The sequence below is a fragment of the Cryptomeria japonica genome, chromosome 2 (assembly GCF_030272615.1).
Source record: "Cryptomeria japonica chromosome 2, Sugi_1.0, whole genome shotgun sequence".
Taxonomy (NCBI): domain Eukaryota; kingdom Viridiplantae; phylum Streptophyta; class Pinopsida; order Cupressales; family Cupressaceae; genus Cryptomeria; species Cryptomeria japonica.
In genome coordinates, this window is record NC_081406.1 from 262,147,868 (window position 1) to 262,171,983 (window position 24,116).

The 24,116-nt window shown below is 36.6% G+C and overlaps 1 long non-coding RNA gene across 1 annotated transcript in view; it reads left to right on the forward strand.

The window, feature by feature from the left end:
- The first annotated feature begins 4,648 nt into the window (after nt 1-4,648).
- LOC131050568 (uncharacterized) overlaps nt 4,649-24,116 on the forward strand; it is a 56,719-nt gene continuing 37,251 nt past the window's right edge. Inside the window, exon 1 of the long non-coding RNA XR_009371520.1 lies at nt 4,649-5,367. This is a non-coding gene — a long non-coding RNA (uncharacterized LOC131050568). The remainder of the gene's footprint in view (nt 5,368-24,116) is intronic.

Here is a 24,116-nt window from a genome sequence, read left to right on the forward strand (position 1 = left end):
CCTTTGATCTTGATGAGGCTCAAAAAATAGATTGTGTTGTAAGCTATGAAAAGGTCATTAGAGGAGAAGGTGCCTTTGGAAAAAGAGTTTGCTTGACAAAAGTCCATAATGACCCCTTTGAGATGGCAACCACTAAAGAAGAATATGTTTCTGTAGAAACTTTCAGAACAATGATCAGCAATGAGTCATTGATTAGGCTAGGGGCTACCACTTCCTTTGATCAAGAGGACATTGAGGAGGATGTAGAGCTAGAGGACCATATGGTTCTTGATGATGGAAAGTTTGAAGAGGTTCTAAAATATAAATCTGATTTACCTATTCATGAAGTTGTTGGTAAGAAAAAACTTGAAGATTCAGTAGAATCTGATCCTCTTTATGATATTGAGCAATTGCAGCTAGTGGGTGGTGAAGAAAAGGAGTCTTGGAGCAACTTTGAGGGTAGTGAAGACAAGAAATAAAGTTCTGATTTTTTGTTAAAACCAATCACTAGTACACCACCTTTGCATGTTCACGAGTGGAAGCATAAATTAATGATGTCCTTTGAGAATGAGGTACGAGTTCTATCTGGGTTTGATTGTACACATAGTTTGATAGAATAACTCCATTGAAAGGCTCAAATTGAAGAGAGATGGAAAGGAGTTAAGGATGGAGTTGCTCTCCCTAATCTGCAACTAATCAAAGACTCTTTGGAGACATTGGAATCAGAGTGCATACAACTGATTATAGACCATGATTATGCCATCAAATCTGCAAACAAGATCCTTAGTGCTTTCCAAGGAAAATAGAGGAAAGTTGAAGAGCTTACTCTTGAGCTTGAGTCAACAAAGGACATGGTAGAAAATACTCAATTGGCTCTAATGGAGGTAGAAGATCAATTTGTTGATTTCAAACTTTTTCAAGAGCAAGAGAATGCACAAAGAGCTGAAGAAATTGAGTAAGTAATTGGTGAGCTTGATAGTCTTCGAGAAGAGTTTGATCTTGAGAACTTCACAAGAAAACAAAAGTTGCATGTGCAGATTCAGATCAATAAGATGGAAGTGAGCAACAGGAAAGGGATGGCTTCTAGGTTCTTGATAACCCTCTCTTTGAAGTGGGTAGCAAGGAAAGTTATGAAAACCATCTCTTCGTGATGGATGATAAGACATGTGGTGAAGTGATCGAACATAAGATTGAGTATGGTTTCCAGTGTATGGATGATGTGATGTCAGATCATGAGGATGTGCCACATTTTGTGAATAGTAATCCTCTGAGGTTGCTTGATACTGAATGCATAAGTGGGGTTGATGATGAAGACTCCACTTGGGAAGTGTTGAATGCAATGTCCCCATTTTTCCTGTGATCACTCAGTTGCATAGTTTTGCCATCTCCACAGGCAATTACAGAGGCTAGGGGATGATGGGCTTTACCAAGAGGAGTCTATACTTAGTCACTTTTTGGCCTTGGTGAGCTTAAGTTACATAGACTTTATACTGAATAGTAATCCTCTGAGGTTGCTTGATACTGAATGCATAAGTGGGGTTGATGATGAAGACTCCACTTGGGAAGTGTTGAATGCAATGTCCCCATTTTTCCTGTGATCACTCAGTTGCATAGTTTTGCCATCTCCACAGGCAATTACAAAGGCTAGGGGATGATGGGCTTTACCAAGAGGAGTCTATACTTAGTCACTTTTTGGCCTTGGTGAGCTTAAGTTACATAGACTTTATAATAATTCATTATAAAGTTACTTTTTCTATAATTATAAAAATTATAAAGTAACTTTATTAAAAAGGAGATTAATAAAAGTTAATGATGAGTTATAAAATGGCCTCTTGGCACATTTCCCTAGAAGCTATAACTTAATAATATGACCACTTTTAATGAGGAATTAGACCCTCAATGGGTCAAACCACTTAGGGGAAGTTATTTTTTAATAAAAAGAAACATTTAAAAAAAAAATTGATGCCAAAACTACAACCCTAACCCCAAATTCGAATTAGGGTTTGAGGAATGTTTAAAAGACATTGGGGGCAACATTTTATTCATTATTCATTGGATATTTGACAATCTCTTCCCTAGGGAGCTCTGCAGAAGCAAGCTTGATTGGAGTTTTAGGTTGAGAGTGAAAACTCTCACCCTTATTCAATGTGTGGATGAAAACCCATTCACCTTTGCATTGAAGGAATCCTCTTTCAGGTCATTTGGGGCCAATATCTGGAGGAAAATTCAGACTTTCAGCAAGAGTAAATTCTTTAGTCTTCTTATTTCCAGTTCTCTCATTGAATAAGTGGTTGAGTGATTGTCTTGTTTACTTCAATCTTCTTGGATTTGTAATTGGCTGGTTATACCGCCAAATAGTTGTTATATTCCATTATTTCTTTATCCGACTGAAAAGTGGAAGTTGTTGGTCTAACCGCCAATATGTATTGTTCTCAATATTTTATCACGCTAACACTAATGAGTGAAATTATTGTGTGTAAAAATTGAAAAAAAATTGTGAGGGACATTTCATCATTATTGGCTTGACTTGCAACATGTCCATTGGCCATGCATGTCAAAGACAATGATGCTCACATATACTCTTGTGCCCCTTGCAACATTGTGGAATTAACTAATTTCAAATTGAATAGGTATAAACCTTTTTTGGTTTTGTCTTGACCACGGGAAGCTCTTTAGCATGGATTCTTGTTTGTCTTGCTGATGACCAAGCATTAGCATGATTCCGTTTTTGTTGTGGTGGGTTCTTTCAATGATGGTAGTCATAATTACTTATAGGAAGGTTATAATAGGTCATAGTTTGGGATTCCTCTAGCCATTTTATGTAATTAAGATTCCATGTTTGTTGATTTTAAGAAAGGTTTGTGGGAAGCGCATGATATGCAATACGATAAATCGATAGCATTCCATCCTTAACTAAAAGGAAATTGAAGTTGAACTACTCAATTAGTACCTAATTTCAGTTACTGCATACGTACAAGAGTTTTCATCACTATAACTTGGCATGCATATAACATTTCTAAATCAAGGCTATTTATAGTTCTATTCATTTCAAACATGTTATGGGTTTCATCCTTACACCTTCAAATCCCTCTATTTTCAAAAACTTGTGTGTAGGCAAAGCAATTCTTGAAGATGGTGAATTTCTTCTCTACATCTCACAAGTGCATCACCATGTTCATTAGGTATTAGGTTTTGTCTTAGGTTTTGTCTTTCCAACAATAGAAGTACAAAGAATGCCATGATTCACATTGGTCACTGCACACTTTTTTAATTATTGACAACGTTTAGTTGCATCAGCATAAAGATTATTACAAATCAAATCATTGTGATATTGTTCTTATTTTTTGGTGAAATTATTGGCTGTAATGTCCCTAATCGGGATATTAACTTGATAAAATCAAACACAAACCGTAGCACTTTTGATAATCGAGATCCCAATGGGGGTAGGTTGAGAGCATATAGAGCTAGGTGTGAATGGATAAATTATTCCACCTATTGGTGGCAGGTTGCACAATTTACAATTCATGTAAATGCAAATTGAAAGATAAATATATTGTCTTTGATGGCAGACCTTCCAAAACAACGCACACGACCACCAACTGTATTAAGTGCAGATCTTGGTGGCAAACCTTCCAAAATAATGCATGCAACGACCAACTAGATGAAGAATTGTGGATCTTGGCAGCTATGCATCATATCTCTGTTGCAATTCCAATGTAAATATTAGAAAGGATTCTGATGTTAATAACTTCTAGAATTGACTAAAACTTACAATACTAAATTCAAATATTGTGTTATGGCAGCATAGCCCTCTAGACTTAAATAAATCTATTCTAAACTAGCAAAAAACTGCTTAGTTTCATACAATGAAATGATATATCATGAACATAAAAAAATTATGAATATAAAAGCAACAGACTCATTTAAGATATATCTGTATCAACAAATATATCAAGTATATCAGCCATTAATGATATTTATTCAATCCCAAATTAGCTGATCAACTATAGAGGTAAAAAATAATAGAGATACTAAGAAAATTCGATATAACCTAAAGCAATGCAAACACTTGCAAGATATCCTTGATTATTGTAGCTGTACGATTGCTGTATGTTGCTGATACATCGCATAAAACTGTGACAGATAAAATTCTCAAAAGGTTGCAATAGACAACTAAAAAGCTGACCAATACTACCATGAATAGTTGATAAACGTTAGACCAGCACAATTTATGTTAAAGGTGTAATGTCCAAGCTTTTACAGTAAGAAATTAATGGACAAAAGATGAACCGACAATTTTTTTGCACAACAAAAGTGATAATTCACAACCACACAACAAACCGTGTTCAAGGTGTCATATGCAACCTATAATATGATGGTCTGATTTTCTTTGGGTTTGATAATTATTTGTTGAAATGCCAACTTATAGATACACCATTATTTATGTTCTTGCAAGTGGATGTGACATTTGAATCAATTTGCAACAAATAATATTACCTTTCAAGATATTATCATATGAATAACTAAATATGTTTAGATATGCGATACACAAACTTGACTCAATTTCCATCAAATCAATCAGTTGACAACAATTTATCTCTATATATGATATTATTCAAAACAAGGGAATATGATTGCCAGACCTGGTAATTGAGATGACTGTACATTATGTTCTCTAGATATTATATATTTTGATATTTGCCAACATATCACACTGGCCCCCAAAAGGCTAAGATGCTCCCAAAGATAGCTGCAACCCTTGAAGAATATTTACTTTCTCCTCATAAAGCTGCGGCCCCTTCTTTTATATCACCAAATCCCCTATGAATATGGGGTGACTCTTGCTCATTGTTGATTGTTGGTTTAATTACCTCCACGTCACCTTTCAGAGTTCAAGACTAGTTCATTGCTGCAACCCTCCTTTATTTCATAAGGTTCTCCATAAAGTATGGGTGTGTGGGGCAAATGTCAATCCCACGTCAATCACCCTATATGTCACGAATACTATCAAATGGTGCAACGCAATTTTATTAAGTTGTGATTCTTTGTTCTAACCCATGTCCACTCACAAGGACTGCAAAAGGAGTTTGGGACCCCACAAGTCCAGCTAAAGGTTTCTAGTGCCACCTCATCCTTTTGAGTGAGGAGGTTTTGTTCAAAAATCTCAAGGAAGAAGCTAATTTAGGAGTTTCAGACTTCACCATCCTAGCATGCATTGCTACCATGCTGGCTGCCATGCTATCAAGGCTGGCGTAGGGAATAAAGTGCAGGCCAACCCATTTTTGTGATGACCTAACAGTCCAAACGGGATGTCTAGGAATCGTATTGCCGGCGACCAACTTAGAGGCTGGACTTGAGGTTCTTCATGCTGAGCGAACACATCTGCAGGTATGGCGTGGGACTGTTTGAAAGGGATTAAGTTACAAGTCATCTAAATTCATATTATTTATTCCCTGCTGCTGCACAGGTTAGATTTGTATATTTCTATATTTTGTAATGATGGACAATTGATATAAATCCCTCATTGTTCGATTTTAGTCTGGAATGGAATGAAAGTGTTAAATGTAAAGTCTCGCCATTTCTGTGTAATTTGAATACCATTAAGATTTAAACTGAAACTCGTCATAATAAGTATTCATCCAAACTGTTTGACAAAATACCTATATTTGAGCAATTGGAAAAATGAAAAAAATAGGTATAGTATTTGGCACGGGATTTTATAGTGCCATAAGAACAAGGGTTCTTGCCAGTCTAGAGGGTTAAACGACAAGTTATTGTCTGAAACTAATTCATGAGTCCTGATGATAAAAAAATTATCACTTACAGGAGGAGGAGAGAACATCTTCTTAGTTCAGATTTTGAAGTAGTATCGGTGATAGATGTGAATGGCAGAACCCTAGAACCATGGAGATTTTAAATTATTTGGCTAGAGAACAGCAGTAGTTGGTTCAACTAATAACTCAAATGATGCAAACAATGAATAGCAGAAATCAAGGTGATCATGGGAACAATGGCAATAATGGCAACCATGGAGAGGGTAGTAACAGCAAAGTTTGAAAACTCAGACTCGGCAAGCATAGACTCAGCAGAAAAATAAAACCATAGTTTTACAAATACAAAAAGAAATTAATGCATTTAGAGAACATAAAAGCCTATTTTGACTATTGATTTGTCATAATTCAAATATTGCACATGTCATATGATCTTTAAACACTTGATATCTGAAATTTCATAATTCGTACTCAATAACTAGTGGAGGTTTGGGAGTGGATGTAATGTCCCTTGCTAGGATAACTTGAAATTCTGGAACAATAACTCAAACGCCTTATACTTATTATGAACTATAAAGTCTGATTTCTCTTTGTGACTTATATAATTGATATTATGAAGACAAATTAATATAAATTCACACTTGTAGTATCACTTATTGTTTCTGAATTCTGCAATTAGAGTATGCTTCCATGAATTGAACTGATATCCTTATGGTTTCTACTATAGCAATTTACACCTACAGCAAGATATATGATATTTATTTTCTGTGGCAGTACTAAGGGTGATGCCTGATTATAATATTGCTTGAGGCAAATGGTTGTCACTCCTGTTTGACCGGAATTGCTTATAATGTCCATACAGTCTGCAACGTCTGATATTGACAGCAATTATCCCCAAAATGAGGGTAGTTTCTATCAATCTTCTAGCTGACACATGCATCCGATAATGGGGCTTCGGCCTTGCTCCCTTTTTCTCTTCTAATTGGAACAGAGAACCATATGTCAACCAATTCCCCTTATTTTGGTTCTTTAGTCCAAGTAGGACAATGATTTATTAATTCTTGATTTCAAGGGATGTCTTTCCCTATGATGCTGTTTCGATAAAGAGCAATCTGACTGAGTTCGAAAAATAATAGATGAATTCCCCCCCTTCACAGTCACAATGAATGCCTTCTTATATAGTCACAATGAATGCATAACGAATGATCGGTGGCATTACTTGACATATCCGTTGCTTCTAGGAATTGTTCCTAGTTGGTGTTGACAATCGATATTTATCCATCTTGTATAATTCTTAGTCGATCCGTATTCATTGGAGATTATATGATATTATTCTCTAATGTATATGTGTAGCGTATGTGAGGAGTCAGAGTATCTTAAGAGATATCTCTATTCTAATTGATTGGCAGCTTCTTGTCATCAATGTTCTATCATCTAGGTTGTCGACCTTTAATTAATCTTATTATTCATTCATTGTATATGGGAATACATTGTCTTTCATTCCAAGTGCAAATCATATTATTTTGATTATCGAACCCCTGAGAATGAAATACGACAACTGAGCAGAAAGCTATCTCGTGAGTCTCCTTAGAGTGCTTGATACGGTCTTTAATCGTGATTGCTGACTATACGATTAATGTTCCCGAATGATGGTCCATGGTAAGCATCATACTTGAATCATCTGAATTAATGGTCTTCCAATATTCATTCACAATTTTGTCTCTTTTAGAGACTTCACAAAATTGTGGTGCTGGGTTGCCATGGTATAAAGAGTGGGGACATTACAGTGGAGACCCTAATGGGTTTGAGGGGCAGCAATGATAAGCTGCACAAGGTGTTAGATATGAGAAAAACCCAATGAGAGTCCTAGGTTGAGACTCATGAATCCAACCCTAGGACTCGTGTGAGTCCTTTGCAAAAACTTGGGCGTTTTTTGGGGAGACTCAGCAAGATGTGGCTCACAAGTCCGTGGTGAGTTGACTCGGCGAGCCAACGGACTCGTGAGTCCCACGAGTCATGGCATGTCCTAGCTGAATTTTCAAACTATGAGTAACACTAATATTCTAGTAAACAACTCTAGGACAGCCAACAAAACTACCCCTAGACCTTAATACCTAAATTCTTAGAAGCACCACCAAAAGAAAAAGTAGGGCAGCGAGAAGGTGGTGAAGCTTGGATGGATTATTTAAGGGAGTATCAAACCTTGGGGGATGAATTTCATGCAGCTATGTCTTTAGCTGATTTTTGTCAGGTAACTTGGGCGTTTTTTGGGGAGACTCAGCAGGATGTGGCTCACAAGTCCATGGTGAGTTGACTCAGCGAGCCAACGGACCCGCGAGTCCCACGAGTCATGGCATGTCCTAGCTGAATTTTCAAACTATGAGTAACACTAATATTCTAGTAAACAACTCTAGGACAGCCAACAAAACTACCCCTAGACCTTAATACCTAAATTCTTAGAAGCACCACCAAAAGAAAAAGTAGGGCAGCGAGAAGGTGGTGAAGCTTGGATGGATTATTTAAGGGAGTATCAAACCTTGGGGGATGAATTTCATGCAGCTATGTCTTTAGCTGATTTTTGTCAGGTCAAGTACAAAAACAGACCAAGAGGGGATAAGGGATACAAATCTAATCAAGATTTGTAGTGTAAGGTGGGCAAGTTGACCATTCCTATCTATGATGGTTCTAGCAGATGGACTGAATGCTCATGGGTGCAGAAATTAGATACACGCTTGCAGCTTAATCCCATACTAGAGTCAGAGGCCATGAGTATGCCACACTTCATCTGAATGGAGAAGCTCATGAGTGGTGGTATCATGGGTTGGTCACTTTGGGACATGCTAGTATCACATCATGTGTTGAATCTATTCATGTTGAATCTACTCAAAGGTTGATTGACAGGTTTGACAAAAAGGACCTTGAGCTGCATTTCAAAGAGTTGGCTCATTGAGAAAGGTGAGGTCAGTTGACTCCTAAATATCAGAGTTCTAGAAACTCTTAGTCATGGTCACATATGTCTTTGATCATAGGCTAATTGTTTTATTAATGGAGGGATTGATAAAGCCACTTCGCAATTGGGTCCAAGCGTTTGATCTGAGTACCTTATAGGATGTCATCAAGAAGGCTTGTAATATGGAGAGTTTAGCTTCTTGAATTTTTTTTCAGTCCAAACCATATCCATCAAATAAGGATAAGAAACCTTTCCAAAAGGAGTGGTCAAAGAGGAACAACATGGATGATGAGGTTAGAAATGAATTACACAAGAAAAAGTTGTGTTTCTCTTGCAAGGAACCATGGGAGCCTAGTCACATGTGTTAAAGTTGGATCAGATTTATATATATGGTAATTTTCAAAATTTAAGTGTCACTTAGTTTTATTCTAACACTGTGACTTCCTATATATTTCAGTTTGCAGAATATATATAGAATGGATCACTGATGTCTTTGACAATTTCCAGATTGCAATGTAACGTTGAATTATACTCAGCAGTATATATATATATGTATGCATATATATATATACTATAATGTTGTTTACACTATATATCGAACTATCCACAGTTTGATTATATTAGTCAAGTACTGTCAATCACCCAACAGTATCATAGACTTATGAAATGCGGATCGCTTCACTATACATATCGAATGATATTGCCTTCACACAGATATATATCAGTATCGACTCCTTTATGTCGACTGTGTACTATGATTTGTTTGTTCACTGTATATATGTCCTCGACTTAATGTGATAGTCAATGATTTATAAGCATAGCGATTAACATAGAGTCGTATAGAGTCACGACTCTATGTGGAGGCATGCTAACCAATAATCACCAACGTATAACAAACAGTTAAAAACGATTGTATAATCGGGATTACATGCAAACACAATCGGTAAACTACACTGATTAATAAACATAGTATAAACAATCCATTGGTAATTAGTGAAGCCGATAATAGATTATGATGACAATATTTAATCATTGGATATACACAGATCGGTATATGATACACTCGATGCTATGTATAATCAGTAATATAAAATTATTACTGATTATACATATGATCTATCATATGTAGAATCTGATTGTCATCACAATGATTAAATTGATTATCATACAATATTCTAATCTATGATCAGAATGCTAATTTTCAGTGAAGGATAGGAATAAGGAATAATCGTACAAATGTCTAAGGCCGTTAGGCCAATTAGACATTTGAACGATTAGAGTCATCCGACCGTTGCTACATAATTTCAACACTCCCTTTTAGCAAGGGAGGAATTCCTTCTATCCTTCAATAGTTTATAACACCTTATAGTAAACACAATAGCTCCATTTATTGGGTGAGAGAAAGATATCACCTCACGGTGATATCAGAGGTTATGGCATATTCATGGATATCACATCACATGATATCCACCATAACCACATAATGTAATATCCACCATTATGGCTTGTCCACATATATTATGTCTCATGATATCCACCATTATGGCATTTTAAGGATATGAATTCATGGCATGTCCACATATATTTCGTCACATTATATCCACCATGAATATCTCTTTATGTAATATCATCCATCATGGCTTATCCATGGATATCACGTCATGAGATATCAATCATTATGACATATCCATAGATATCACTTCATGTGATATCCACCATTATGATTTGTCCATAGATATCACCCCATGTGATATCAACCATTATGGCATATCCATAGATATCACCTCATGTGGCATCCACCATTATGTTTTATTCATAGATATCACCTCACGTGATATCAACCATTATGGCATATCCATAGATATCACCTCATGTGACATCCACCATTATGGTTTATTCATAGATATCACCTCACGTGATATCAACCATTATGGTATATCCATAAATATCACCTCATGTGACATCCACCATTATGGTTTATTCATAGATATCACCTCACGTGATATCAACCATTATTGTGAGATTGTCACCTCACAATAATGGTGAGATGTACAAGTGTTCATCATTGTGAGATCGTTCACAATGATATTCACCATGGCTCATCCAGAGGGTAAACACACAAGTACATGAAAATCATCACAAACTCTCTCACGTGATGTTAGTCATGGCGTCACACACATGACATCCACCATGAACCATATCAGAGGGTGTAGATAAGGGCTTTCACCTTAAGTCTCTCTCAAAGAGAAATGCAATCACAAGAGTGTACACTTTAAAACATCTTTTGAAAGAAGAATACATTAGTGAATAGCATACCTTTCCACTATGTCTCTAACATATTGATACTTGATCTCCACATTCTTTGACCTTTCATGAAATACAAGGTTGGAGTTTGCATCACTCTTGGTGTATTCCAAGCTCACCAAGTATTCATCTATCCAGGAATATCATGACCTAGAAGTCAGCATAAAGGCCTTCCAGCCTACATGAATGGGTCTCCATCTCATGAATCATAGTCCTTTGACTGATCACTAGAAAAACCATCTTGACATGGTCCACTCCTTCTGAACCAATATAACCAAGATCCTCGAATATCAATAGAAGCACATCCTCTTAGCTGCTCCCTCTGTCACGGAAGCATCCCCTACTCACATGGTCCCAATCATGGAAGATATCTTGCTTTAGGAGATTCTCATCATCTGGTATGATTCTCATACGGTTGGAAGTGATAGATGCAAAACCACCATGGATCTACTATCATAAGATCAAGCCCTAGGCATGAATATGATCATCTTGAGATTAGAACAAAATCCCCTTTCAGTATGCTCCCTCTCATTGAGAGAGCCCTCTTGTCTCAGTCTTGGCTTTGTAACCCTATATGTTATCATTACCAACACAAGTGCCTCTATGGCTTTCACAAGTGAACTGTTGCACCTCTGCAAGTAGATATTTGTTTTATAAAAATGGAAATGTAAAATCTCAGAATCTCCACTAAAGTCCTCTGCATATTCCTCTTATATTTTCATCTCTTCATCACAAATAGAACTTCAAAACTCTATAGCCTGAAAAGCAATAGACTGTGATTCTAAAGATGTCCTAAATGTAAGGGACAAATTTCTCATAGTAAATTGAAGAAATTTAAAACACAAGATACCCAAATGCAGCTTGTTGTAAGCGAACATCTACTTACAAGGTTGTTTCACAAATAACACACATAATGCAATTGCATGAATTAACAAAAAAAACTACATATTAAATTCATGAACATTATTCAACCAAAAAAACAAAAAAAACTTATCTCTTTCAAATCAGAATATGAATCCATCTGAATCCTTTTGTGGAATAGTCTCACGAACATCCGCAATGGAGGCTTGAGGCATAGTCCTGGTTGGACATTTCATTGCGTAGTGACCATATTTGTCACATCTAAAGCATTGGATTTCTGAAATTCTTTTGTGTGTAGGAGCACCGTTTGATTCCTCATCTTTCTTTCTTTTGGAGTGTCCTTTCTTACCCTTCTTCTTTGAGGAGTGTGCAACAAGAACATGAATCTCTTCATTTGTGGAGCTTTGACCAATACCTCTTGTAGCCAATCTTGACTCTTCTTGAATGCAGTCTATCTTCAATCGATCAAACTTAGGGAGTTTTGATCTTGCGCTTATCCCTTGAATAAATGACTCCCATGATGAATGAAGACCATTAAGAGCCAACATGGTTAATTCTTTGCCATTGATAGTGTGTCCAATGGTAGAGAGTTGATCTTTCAATTCAGTAATCCTCATGAAGTAAGACATGATGGATTCTCCTTTCGTCATCTTGATGTGGTTAAGTTGTTGTTTCAGTACGAGAGCTCGACTTGTGTTGTTGATCTCATACATCTCCTCTAATGTCTTGAATATGTCACATGCCTTTGTCAACTTGGAGATGATTGGCACAATGTGATCTTTCACATAATCAACAAACATTTTCATTGCTTTGTTGTTCTTTCTCTTCCATTGAAGCTTCTCAACCTCTTCTTTTGAATCCGGTACGACATCTTTCACAAATTCGTCTAATTCATTTTCCCCGAAGGCAAGCATAACTCTAAACTTCCAAGATACGAAGTTTAATGCTCCTTTAAGTCTATCCTCACTCTAATTCCATTCACCATCTTGACGTTGATAGAAATAGACGAACTTGAAGACAATAATAGAAGATATTCTTGCTTATATCAATCTGATCTTGATCTTTGCTCAATCTTGCTCTGATACCATGTTAAAGTTGGATCAAATTTATATATATGGTAATTTTCAAAATTTTATAGTCACTTAGTTTTATTCTAACATTGTAACTTCCTATATATTTCAGTTTGCAGAATATATATGGAATGGATCACTAATGTCTTTGACAATTTTAAGATTGCAATGTAACATTGAATTATACTTAGCAGTATATATATATATATATATATATATATACTATAATGTTGTTTACACTATATATCGAACTATCCATAGTTCGATTATATTAGTCAAGTACTGTCAATCACCCAACAACATCACATACTTATAAAATGCAGATCGCTTCACTATATATATTGAATGATATTGCCTTCGCACAGATATATATCAGTATCGACTCTTGTTTGTTCGTTGTATATCTGTCCTCGACTTAATGTGATAGTCAATGATTTATAAGTATAGCGATTAACATAGAGTCGTGACTCCTATGTGGAGGCATGCTAACCAATAATCACCAACATATAACAAACAGACAAAAATGATTGTATAATCGGAATTACATGCAAACACAATTGGTAAACTAAACTGATTAATAAACATAGTATAAACAATCCATTAGTAATTAGTGAAGCTGATAATAGACTACGTTGACAATATTTAATCATTGGATATACACAGATCGATATATAATACACTCGATGCTATGTATAATCAGTAATATAAAATTATTACTGATTATACATATGATCGATTGTATGTAGAATCTGATTGTCATCACAATGATTAAATCGATTATCATACAATATTCTAATCTGTGATCAAAATGCTAATTTGCAGTGAAGGATAGGAATAAGGAATAATCGTACAAATGTCTAAGGCCGTTAGGCCAATTAGACATTTGAACGATTAGAGTCATTTGACCGTTGCTACATAATTTCAACAATAGGTGTATGGGGAAAGGGAAGATTCATTACATAAAGTTGGTTTTGGATGATGAAGAAGAGAAGACAAAAGACCTATTTGTAGTGAGTTGGTGGATTGAAATGGGGAACAAACAAATATGGATGAGCGTTCATTAAAGGAGGTAAAGGGAGGAACTATCACTAGTCTTTCTAGTATTCCTAGGTACAACTCATTCAGGGTATGAGGAGTATTACCAGGGTAGTGAATTACCATCTTGGAGGACAGTGGGGCAACCCACAATTTCATTGATGCAGCCTTGGTGACCAAGAGAGGTCTACAGGTAGAGGATTTTGAGGGTTTCAATGTAGTGGTAGTAGATGGCTTCTCTATGACTTATACCATGTGGGTCCTCAATTGAGCATTATCTTAGGAAACTATACTGTCATAGATGATTTCTATGTAGTAGACATTGGGGATACTAATGCTTTTTTGATTGTTCAGTGGTTGCAATCATTAGGGAAGTATTCTCAAAACTTCCAGACCATAAAATTGAAATTCAAAGTTGATGGAAAAAAAAGTGGTCTTAAGAGGTATGTTGAGTGGTGTACCCAAAATGATGATGGCTAAGTGGATGGAGAGTATTTTTCGATATGTTGAATTTTCTTGGGTAGCCCAACATTTGATTTTTTCCAAAATCCCTTTAGATAGTGATGGGTAGTATCATGTGGATATCCAATCCATTTCGAACAAACAAGTGTGGTTTTTAGTGACATTCCTCTAGCAAGACCACTGGATAGGTGTTTTGAGAATGTGATCAAGCTAGAGGAGGCCTCCAAGTCCACTATTACTACTCCTTATTGACATCTGAAGAGTGTCGAAGAAGAAATTTAGAAAATGATCAAATATGGGTCACATTAGACATAACTCAAGTCCCTTTGCTTCTTTAGTTTTTCTAGTGAAAAAGGATGGGACTATAGGATGTGCATTGATTATTGTGCACTTGTATCCTATACCGAGGATTGGTAAGCTATTGGATGAGCTACATGGTGCATTGTGTTTTTTGAAGATTGATCTCCATTCACGATATCATTAGATTGTTAGAATATGATGTCAATTCTAGTGTTACTCTAACATTAACAAATAGTCAAGAGTGGGTACCACTAGTGTTATTCCAACATTTTGACATTTGTCTGACATGTAGTTGCATGAGTCATACTTTCTATTTTTAGCATGTTGTCTTCAATTAGGACTTTGCAACTCATATGTCATATGTATTGTGAAGTTATATTTTTTGGATACTTTTGAAGATTGTTGTTGTTGACTTATTTTAGGTAAAAGACTAAAATAGTCACAGAAGAGCCTTCTAAGTGTTTGGTAGTCTTTTGCCATCATGGGGTTGATCTTAAGTTTTCAAGTGTCCCCATTCTTATGATCCTTAAATTTTTGTATGTTATCATTGTGAGTTTGAAATTATCAACAACTTCAAAATATAAAAAAGGCATGTACACCTTATGTGGAAATATGTTTTCCAAAAGGGTCCAAGTGTAGGCAAAATTATTAGGCGTAGGTTTAGGGTTTGTTGAAGAGGTGTCTGAATCAATTCAACCAAATCTTCTAGTATTCGCAATGAATGACAGAGTTGAACAAGTGGCATTTAATTAGGAACAAGCATTCTAATAGAATTTTTATGAAGAGGCTATCATTATCACCAAGTGGATTGTTGTGTCAAATGAAGAGACATTATAGATTGAAGATTTATGCAATCCCATGTTGCAAAGCAAAGAAGAAGATGTAATGACACATTGAAGGAAAAAGGAGCTTGTTGTCCATATGTAAGCCACATTGTAGAACTACAGAGAAAATTTTCTATCATGGAAGGCCCATAGAAAGATTATTTGTTTATTTTCCTTATGGTGTTTACAATCCGGTTGAGGGAATGTATGATAGAACTATCATAGAATGCATCCAATATTGTTGTTTTTGTTTTGGGAGACTATGTCAACATGTTTGTTTCCAAATATCTTTTTTAGAATGTAACAACAGGGGTTGATCAATTCTTTTGCTCATCAAAATGAACTAGAGAATTTTTGGCTTAGCAACAAGAATTTTTTTTTGATATAATGCTTCGAAGGAGAGGTAAAATCATTTATGGAGAAGGTATGTGATTTGTTTGACTAAATGCCTCATTGAAAGCCTTGAGCAGTAATCCAACAAACTAATCATGTGATATTACAAAATGAGTACATGTAATGGACTTTGAACGTGTTGATGAAAAAATAACTCTTTGTTCTTGGGGTTCTAGCAGAAGACTACTAACAGTTGTATAGGACATTGAAGGCATTTTTCCTAAAGAAGCATTTTTCACCCTATCCTCCAAAAACTCAGCGATCCAAAGATCCAAACAAACAACTAGGAGCATACTTGGTGATTGATCTTGAGGTTTGTGAAAAAGTCACTAGTGAAGGTGAGCAAGATTCAACTATTGAGAAAACATTTGAAGTTCATATTGATCTGCAAACCATGCACACAAAAGAGAGGAGTGGCCATTGAGGATACTAATAGTGTGAGAAGTATAGCATGCTCAAAGTGTTTTTGGAAAAGAAAATGAGTCTTACTTTAGGATTCTAATGCAAAAAGGATATCAATACCCATTAATATTAAGAATCTACACAAAATCTCACAAATCACTAGTTTGCATCATCTTTGAATTCTTAATGATGTTATAGGTATTCAAAAGTGAAGATTTGATGAATAATGCTGCTTTTATTGTCCTGATTTGGCCAAAAAGTGGGGTCCTTATTATTGTGGGTTGACCCTCCCTCTTCTCTCTTTCCCTCCCTCTCTCTTTACTTACCTCTCTCTCCCTCCATACCTCTCCTTCCCTCCTTCCCTCCTCTCTATCTCCTTCCCTCTGTACTTATCTCTATCTCCCCTCTTCTTCTCTCCCTCCCTCCCTCCCTCCCTCCTTCCCTCCCTCTTCAATTCTCTCTATCTCACCTCTATCTCCACTCTCCCTCTCTCTCCCCTTCACTGTCTCTTTCCTTCCCTCTCTATCTACCTACATCTCCTTGACTCCCTCCCTATTCTATTTCTCTATCTCACCTCTCTCACTTCAGTTGAGATAGAGAGAAGTAGCAAGGGAGAGAGGTAGAGAAAGAGGTAGGGAGGGAGTGATGTAGGTAAAGAGAGATGTAGATAGGGAAAGTTGGGGAGGAAAGAGGGGGGAGAGAGAGGTGAAATAGATAGAAGTGGTGAGGGAAGGAGGTAGAGAGACTGAGAGAAATGAGAGAAATAGTAGGGAGGTGGATATATGTAATATATGTAGAGAGAGATGGAGAGGGGAGATAGAGAGAGAGAGAGAGAGAGAGAGAGAGAGAGAGAGAGAGAGAGAGAGAGAGAGAGAGAGAGAGAGAGAGAGAGAGAGAGAGAGAGAGAGAAGTAGAGAGTGAAGAGGAGAAAGGGCAGTAGAGAGTGAAGAGGATAAAGAGTAGTAGAGAGTAAAGGAGGGAGGGAGATAAGGGGGAGATAGAGATAACTAGAGAGGGAGAGAAAAGTGGAGAGGGAAGAGGAGAGGGAGAAGAAATAGAGATAAGTAGAGAGGCTAGGAGAGAGAGTGAGAGAGGAGAGAGAAAGAGAGGTGAGATAAAGAGAAGTCGAGAGAGAGGGAGGGAGATGTATGTAGAAGGAGAGAGGTAGAGGAGAGATAAATATAAGTAGATAGGGAAGGAGAGAGAGGTGAGGTAAAGAGAGAAAGAGGGGGATAGAGACAATTAAATATGGAAAGAGAGAGGGAGGGAGAGGCATGTATAGAGTGAGGGGAGATAGATGTAAGTAGAGAGGGAAGGGGCGAGAGAGAGAGAGAGAGAGAGAGAGAGAGAGAGAGGGATTGAGAGAGAGATATGTAGAGAAATAGAGGTAGAGAGGGAGTGAAGGGTGCTATGTAGAGAAAGAGATTGAAGGGTGAGAGAGAGAGGTAGAGAGATAGGTCTAGATCTTGGGGGAGAGAGGAGAGAGAGATAGAGAGAGTGGAGAGAGCAAGATGGATATGGAGAGAGAGAGATAGGAGCCTATTGATTACTAAATTTGACTAAGCCTACAAAATTATAAAATCTTCTAAAAACTAGAATCTTCATTATAACTTTTAGAGATCTAAAACCATTATCAAACATCCTGCTAGTATATACATGAAATATAAATTTCTTATACTTAAATATTATATTTTATGTGTATAGTTTGATGAAGAGAACAAGTTTGAGATATAAATAGAGAGAGATGGGAAGAGAGAAAATTATCCTTCTTCAAAACAATGTGCTTGCACTATAATATGATCTTTTTATTATCTTCTTTGGGTATTTCCAACCCTTTTGGGTTGGATTTGCCTTGGGCATGTAACCCAAAGGGTTGGACTTATGTTTCATAACCCATAGACATGTTTTTTGCAATTTTTAAAAAAGAATGACACAATGTCGAGCATTTTATCCATAAATTTTGCACATTTTTCAAAGTAAAAAAGTGACATAGTTACATAGAGCTCTCTCTGAACTTTCTAACCATGTAGTTGTTTTCACGTTTTGAATATGTTAACATTTTGATATTTAATTTCTTTTTCTATTGTATCCATTTTTTGTCAAAAATCTATGTATGCTATTTTTGTTCTCATTTTTTACTCGTTCATCAAAATTTGAAACAAAATACATTTTTAGAAACTACACTCTGTTCTACCCACATTCAAAATAAATTGATGGGAACACACTCAATTTTATGTTTTTCAAGATGTATCCATTTTGAAAAATAGTAAAAATTCATATATCTACTAAAAAATTAGCAAAAAAAGGGGCATAAACTACATGGTGTTAGCTAATTTTTCATTGGACCAATTTTTGAAATACTAAAAAATGTTAATATTTTAGGGGTTAACGTTGGATGCTATGTTATATTTTTTTGATAAAAATGAGACCACTTTCTGTTAACCCTCTTTTTGAACTCCTTAATCTCCACCATTTAAAAAATAGTAGTTTAGAAAATAAATTCAAGGCACTACAACTCTTGTTCTTGTTGCATCTTCTAATTTTGAGTATAATTATCTTCAATTTCACATCCAAGGTCAGTCTTTCTTGATTTTAGAAAAAAAAGTGGCCACCTGAGACCCCCTTTTGGCCTACCATCTTTGTGCACTCACCCGCCATAATTTACAAATCTCTTGTCAAATTTCCACGTCCCACCATGCCAATGATAGCAATCGGGAATGGAGACTATTCTCCACAATTACAAAGCTCAAATTGCCCATAAGATATCAATCCATACCATGGTGTCCACATACACTATTATTTGGCAACCTTAAACTCTTTCACAAATCCCTAATAATTTGTCTTGCCAAAAAGACTTCACAAATCATCCAATCTATTAATCCATGTGTGAAACTTGTATGATTCCACCTACAATCAGCTAGGGAATATATCTCACCATTGAAATAGATTTCCTTTAGGGTTTTCATCCTAGGGTATTGCTCCACAAGAAGCTCCAAAACTCCACAATAGAGAAAATTAAAAAAACATACCAAATGAGCTCTCAAATCCTCTTTTTATTATTCTCTTAGAACATTCCAGAAGGGCTTTTTTAATTCCCACTTAAATAATTCATTAAAGTATATTAATAAAGAGACTTTTAATATTTCCTTTTTAATTTCAGTTAAGTCACTTTATTAAATTAATTAATGTTATCAATAAAATTTATTTTATTGGACAACTTTAATTAATTAATTTAATTTATTCCCTGATATCCCAAAATTACCCTACTAGAATAAAATAGGCTAAATTATGCATCCACACGACCCTTTGGAAGGGGATATTATAATCCTCCCTTTTTGAAATAACTTGTCCTCAAGCAATTGAGATTTGGATGCTGCAAGATTTGTTCACCTTACCAAGTAGCAAGGACTAAGGGAAATTCCTTCAATTTGATGAGATATTCCTTAATCACTCTACTCAACCTCCTCTCTTTGACATCCAAAATAACATCAGGAACCAAAACCGATCTACCCTCCTCCTCCAATGGTGGAAGATTTAGTGATATGCTGCCCAAGTGCCTTTTTGAGGCAAGAAACGTATAACACATTGTAAATTTTTCCATTTTTAGGCAACTCCAACTCATAAGCTACTTCACTAACTCTTCATGCAATTTTGTAAGGGCCATAGAAACGAGGCTTTAGCTTCTTAGCACTGTTGAGGGGTGTTTTGTGACCATCCCCAACACAAAATAAAGTTTCCCAATGGCTACCTTATCCTCTCTTGATCAAAATCAAATGTATGCTAAGATTGCAGGAAGATCATACATTGACTCCAAGGTTCCAACTGCGTATTGGCGACTTTATGTTGATATAGGCTCGTGTGGTAGATGTTTGCTGGTAATCCAAGGGGACTTACATTTGATCATTCTTTTCACTTCTTTGTTGTGGCTAGAACTTCATCATCGGATATAGAAATTCTATGATGCTTCTTCTTCGAACGAACTAAATTGGAATGAACTGGAATTAAAAGTGAAAGGGTTAGAAGGATCTAAATCTACTCCTGAGGGCAGTGATATCAGTAGATAGTGTTCTAATGGATGAATTCCAAATAAACCAAGTTCTGCTTCACCAAGATTAACTACAACTCCACAAGAACAAGAACTGGTGCAATCTTCCAAGGATGTTGAAGCATTTTCACATCGGGAAAGTGCGTTTGAATACCCAAAACAACGCAATCCAAACGACTATCCACAATCGAACTTAGCACAAATTTAGTGGCTCAAGCTAACTTTACACTGCAACTTATAATCAACAAGATGCAAAAAGTATGAACCATGGAAATTCATCAAACACCATTAAATTCTCCATTGAAATCAAAGCACTACTCTACTTCTACTCTAAGTGAGGAAGGTGAAACCATGCAAGTTTTGAAAAATAACTTAAGTGAACACCATCATAGAACAATGCCTCACTGTTATTATCTCAATAACTTATTGCAACGATTTCATACAAATCTCCCTGCTTTACAAATGAAGGGGTCACCCCCTTATATAGGCCCCCAGCCATGATTACATTCAAACCCTAATTAGGGTTTGACCCAAAAGATTCCACACACATGATGCAAGAAGGTGGGAATAAACATTAATGACCCATTACACCCATTATCAATTAATTACATTCCTACCAAAAATGGCGTCTATTGTGCATTAAATGCACCACTTCTTTCAAATTCACCCAATGTGTAATAAATGCCCCATCAAGCTAGAAATCGCCCATTATGCTTTGAATGCTCCACCATCTCCAAAATCAGCTACATGCAATAAATGCTCCTTTATGCAAAGTTTGCCCAACATGCAAAATATGCTTCATTATTTCATTAAGCATGATGGCTGCCATGCATTGAATCAACTACCACTTGGTCAAACGCCCCGCCCGCAGTAAATGCACCATCATGCCATCATGCATTAGATAGATTCTTGACATGCAAGTGGACCTCGCCACCATTTATAATTTTCTTGGTTGTGCTTCATTAATACGAAATATTCTCTTTGCATGTCTCCAACTCATCCTTCAAGGATCTTTCCATTCTGGGCTCACAAAAGACATTTTGGGAAGATTTTCCTACCTTGGAAGAATTTTAACAAATTTATCCACTTCTGAAGGATGCCTGTACGTCCGAAATTCGAGGAGAGAGAAAATATTTGCAGAGAGATATTGTCCTTAAGGAAATTTTTTGTGCTCACTTCAACCTGAAGGAAGATGTTCCTAACCATGGACCATTTTCCATGTTCAAGGAATTTTGTCAACCTGAGTCCTGGAGAGAGAAAATCTTCTTAGCCAATTTTTATTGTACCTTGAAATTCTTCACCTTGGGTGCATTCCTACCTTGAGAGAGGAATTTTGTCTTCCTTGACTTAATTTCCATGCCCTTCTTTCGATACCAATTTCATCACGTGGAGGAATTCTTCACCTGGAAGGGAATTCCTTCCTTATCCTTGTCTAGTGCTCCTCTCCTAAACTAGGCACCAATTTCACCCTAAGTAGGAAAATTGCACTTGGAGGAAAAATTCCTCCTTCACCTAGTTTTGGTGCTTACTATTCTTCCTTTTGTAGGGCAAATTTTCTCCATGGTGAAGGAATTTTTTATGTGGAGGAAAAATTCCTCCTTAACCTCATTTTGGTGCCCAATCTTGACCTTGGTTCTACTTTACCCCCGAGGAAGGAATTTCTTCAATGCTTAGCCAAATTTCACATTTTCCAAGAATTTTGTCATGAAGGAAGGAAATTCCAACACTTTGTCAATTTCTCACTTTCTTGGAATTCTATCATGAAGGAAGGAATTTCCAACACTTGGTCAATTTTTCACTTTCTTGGAATTCTGTCTCGAAGGAAGGAATTTCTAACACTTAGTCAATTTTTTCACTTTCCTGAAATTTTGTCCTAAAGGAAATTTTTTAATTCATCACCTTTCCTATTTTTTTGAATTTTTTTCTGTTTTGAGCTTGAAATTCAAGAGAGAGAAAATTCTCTTTCGTGATCAAATTTTCCCATGCCCTTGGAATTTCTTCATCTGGGGCGAATTTCAACCTTGTCTGGAATTCTATTTTCAATTTCATCCTTGGGTGTGATTTCTTCCTTGCTTGGAATTCCATCTTTAGTTTATCTTGGAGGAAACTTCATCTTGGAGGAGGAATTGATGATTTCCTTTGAGAATTCCTCCATTACCCCTCTCTAGTGCTCCTCTCCTGGAAACATGTGAAGGAGGAATTTTGGTTTGGGGCTCAATTTTGGCGCTCCTTCCTTGACCTTGGGCACTATCTTGGCCACATGGAGGAAAATTTCTCCAAGACCCTGTTTTTATGCTCACATACATACTTGGGCATCAAACCTTGCTTGTGAAGGATACTTGTCTTAGCCTTCCTTTCCTCCACTACCCTCATACAACGCTCTATACTCTTGACTGGGCTCTAATTCCATGCCTTGGAGGAATTTCACTTTTATCAACTTTTCCTTCCTGCCTCCATTCTGGCACCCTAACTTGGACTTGGGTGTGGAAATCATATGGTGCAGGAATTTTGGTCATGGAGGAAAATTCCTCCATGACCCCAATCTAGTGCTCTATACCCCTGCATGGGCGCTAATTCCAAGGTGTGCAAGATTCCTTGTCGTGGAGGAAAATTCCTCCGAGACCTTCATTTGGCACCCATCCATCTTTGGTATGATTTCAGTGCCTTGGGAATTTTCTTCTTTGACATAGCCACTTTTGATCATTTTCTGGATTTGGGATGCTAATGTTGGAATTAAAGGAACACTGAGAGGGGGGGGGGCTGAATCAGTGTTCAACAAATTTTACTTTAATAACCTGATCATACAACCACTTTGTGCAAATGAAGTAAAGTAAATGCAGAAACTCAAAGCCAAGGTCAACAACACCATAACACCAAGATTTTTACGTGGAAACCCGGTTAAGGGAAAAACCATGGTGGGATTGAGAACCACAATATTATAATACTAGGACCAGGAGTATAATAATATTACAAAGGGGAATGCACATGCATTTAGGCACACTTCCTAGAGCTCACTGCTCAAACACAATAGAGAGGGCTACAACCCCCGGAAGACTCACTCTCCTACAAAAGATTACAAGAGATAATTGATTGAATGAATTGATGAATAACATCTACAAATGCCAAAATGCAGTTCCGGTTAAGCACAAATAGTCTTCTGGCACTGTTTTGTCTCTTTGCTTTATCACATATTGGAGCACAAATCTCTCAACCGCGCAAGTGAAACTCCACACAATCGCTCATACATGCTTCCTCTAACACAAATAACATCCCAAATGATCATATCAATCTAACTAATATATCCACACCGTCAAATTAGATCAATTCCATGTCAGCCTAAAAATTGCATAACACGCAACATGAAACGTGTAACCCAAGTCGGCTTAAACCGATCCAAAAACAACTAAACAGACCAAAACAAGATGTCCACACACTTCCCATATGTTGGCTCATCGACCTCGAACACACAAACAACCATCAAAATTATTCTGCACAATCCGCACAACAAATCTTCACATGCTACTACACCAAAAAATTGTTATCCCTGAAAAATTGTCTACTGGATCTTCTATCCAACACCAAACTTAACACCGGAGGCCACAAACTTGGAATAAGGTGAATTGCATATCCACAACACATCTCCCAGATCCACAAAGCAAAATACTCAACCAAAATAATTTGCTGACCACCAAATTGCACACTCTGTCGGTTACATTGTTC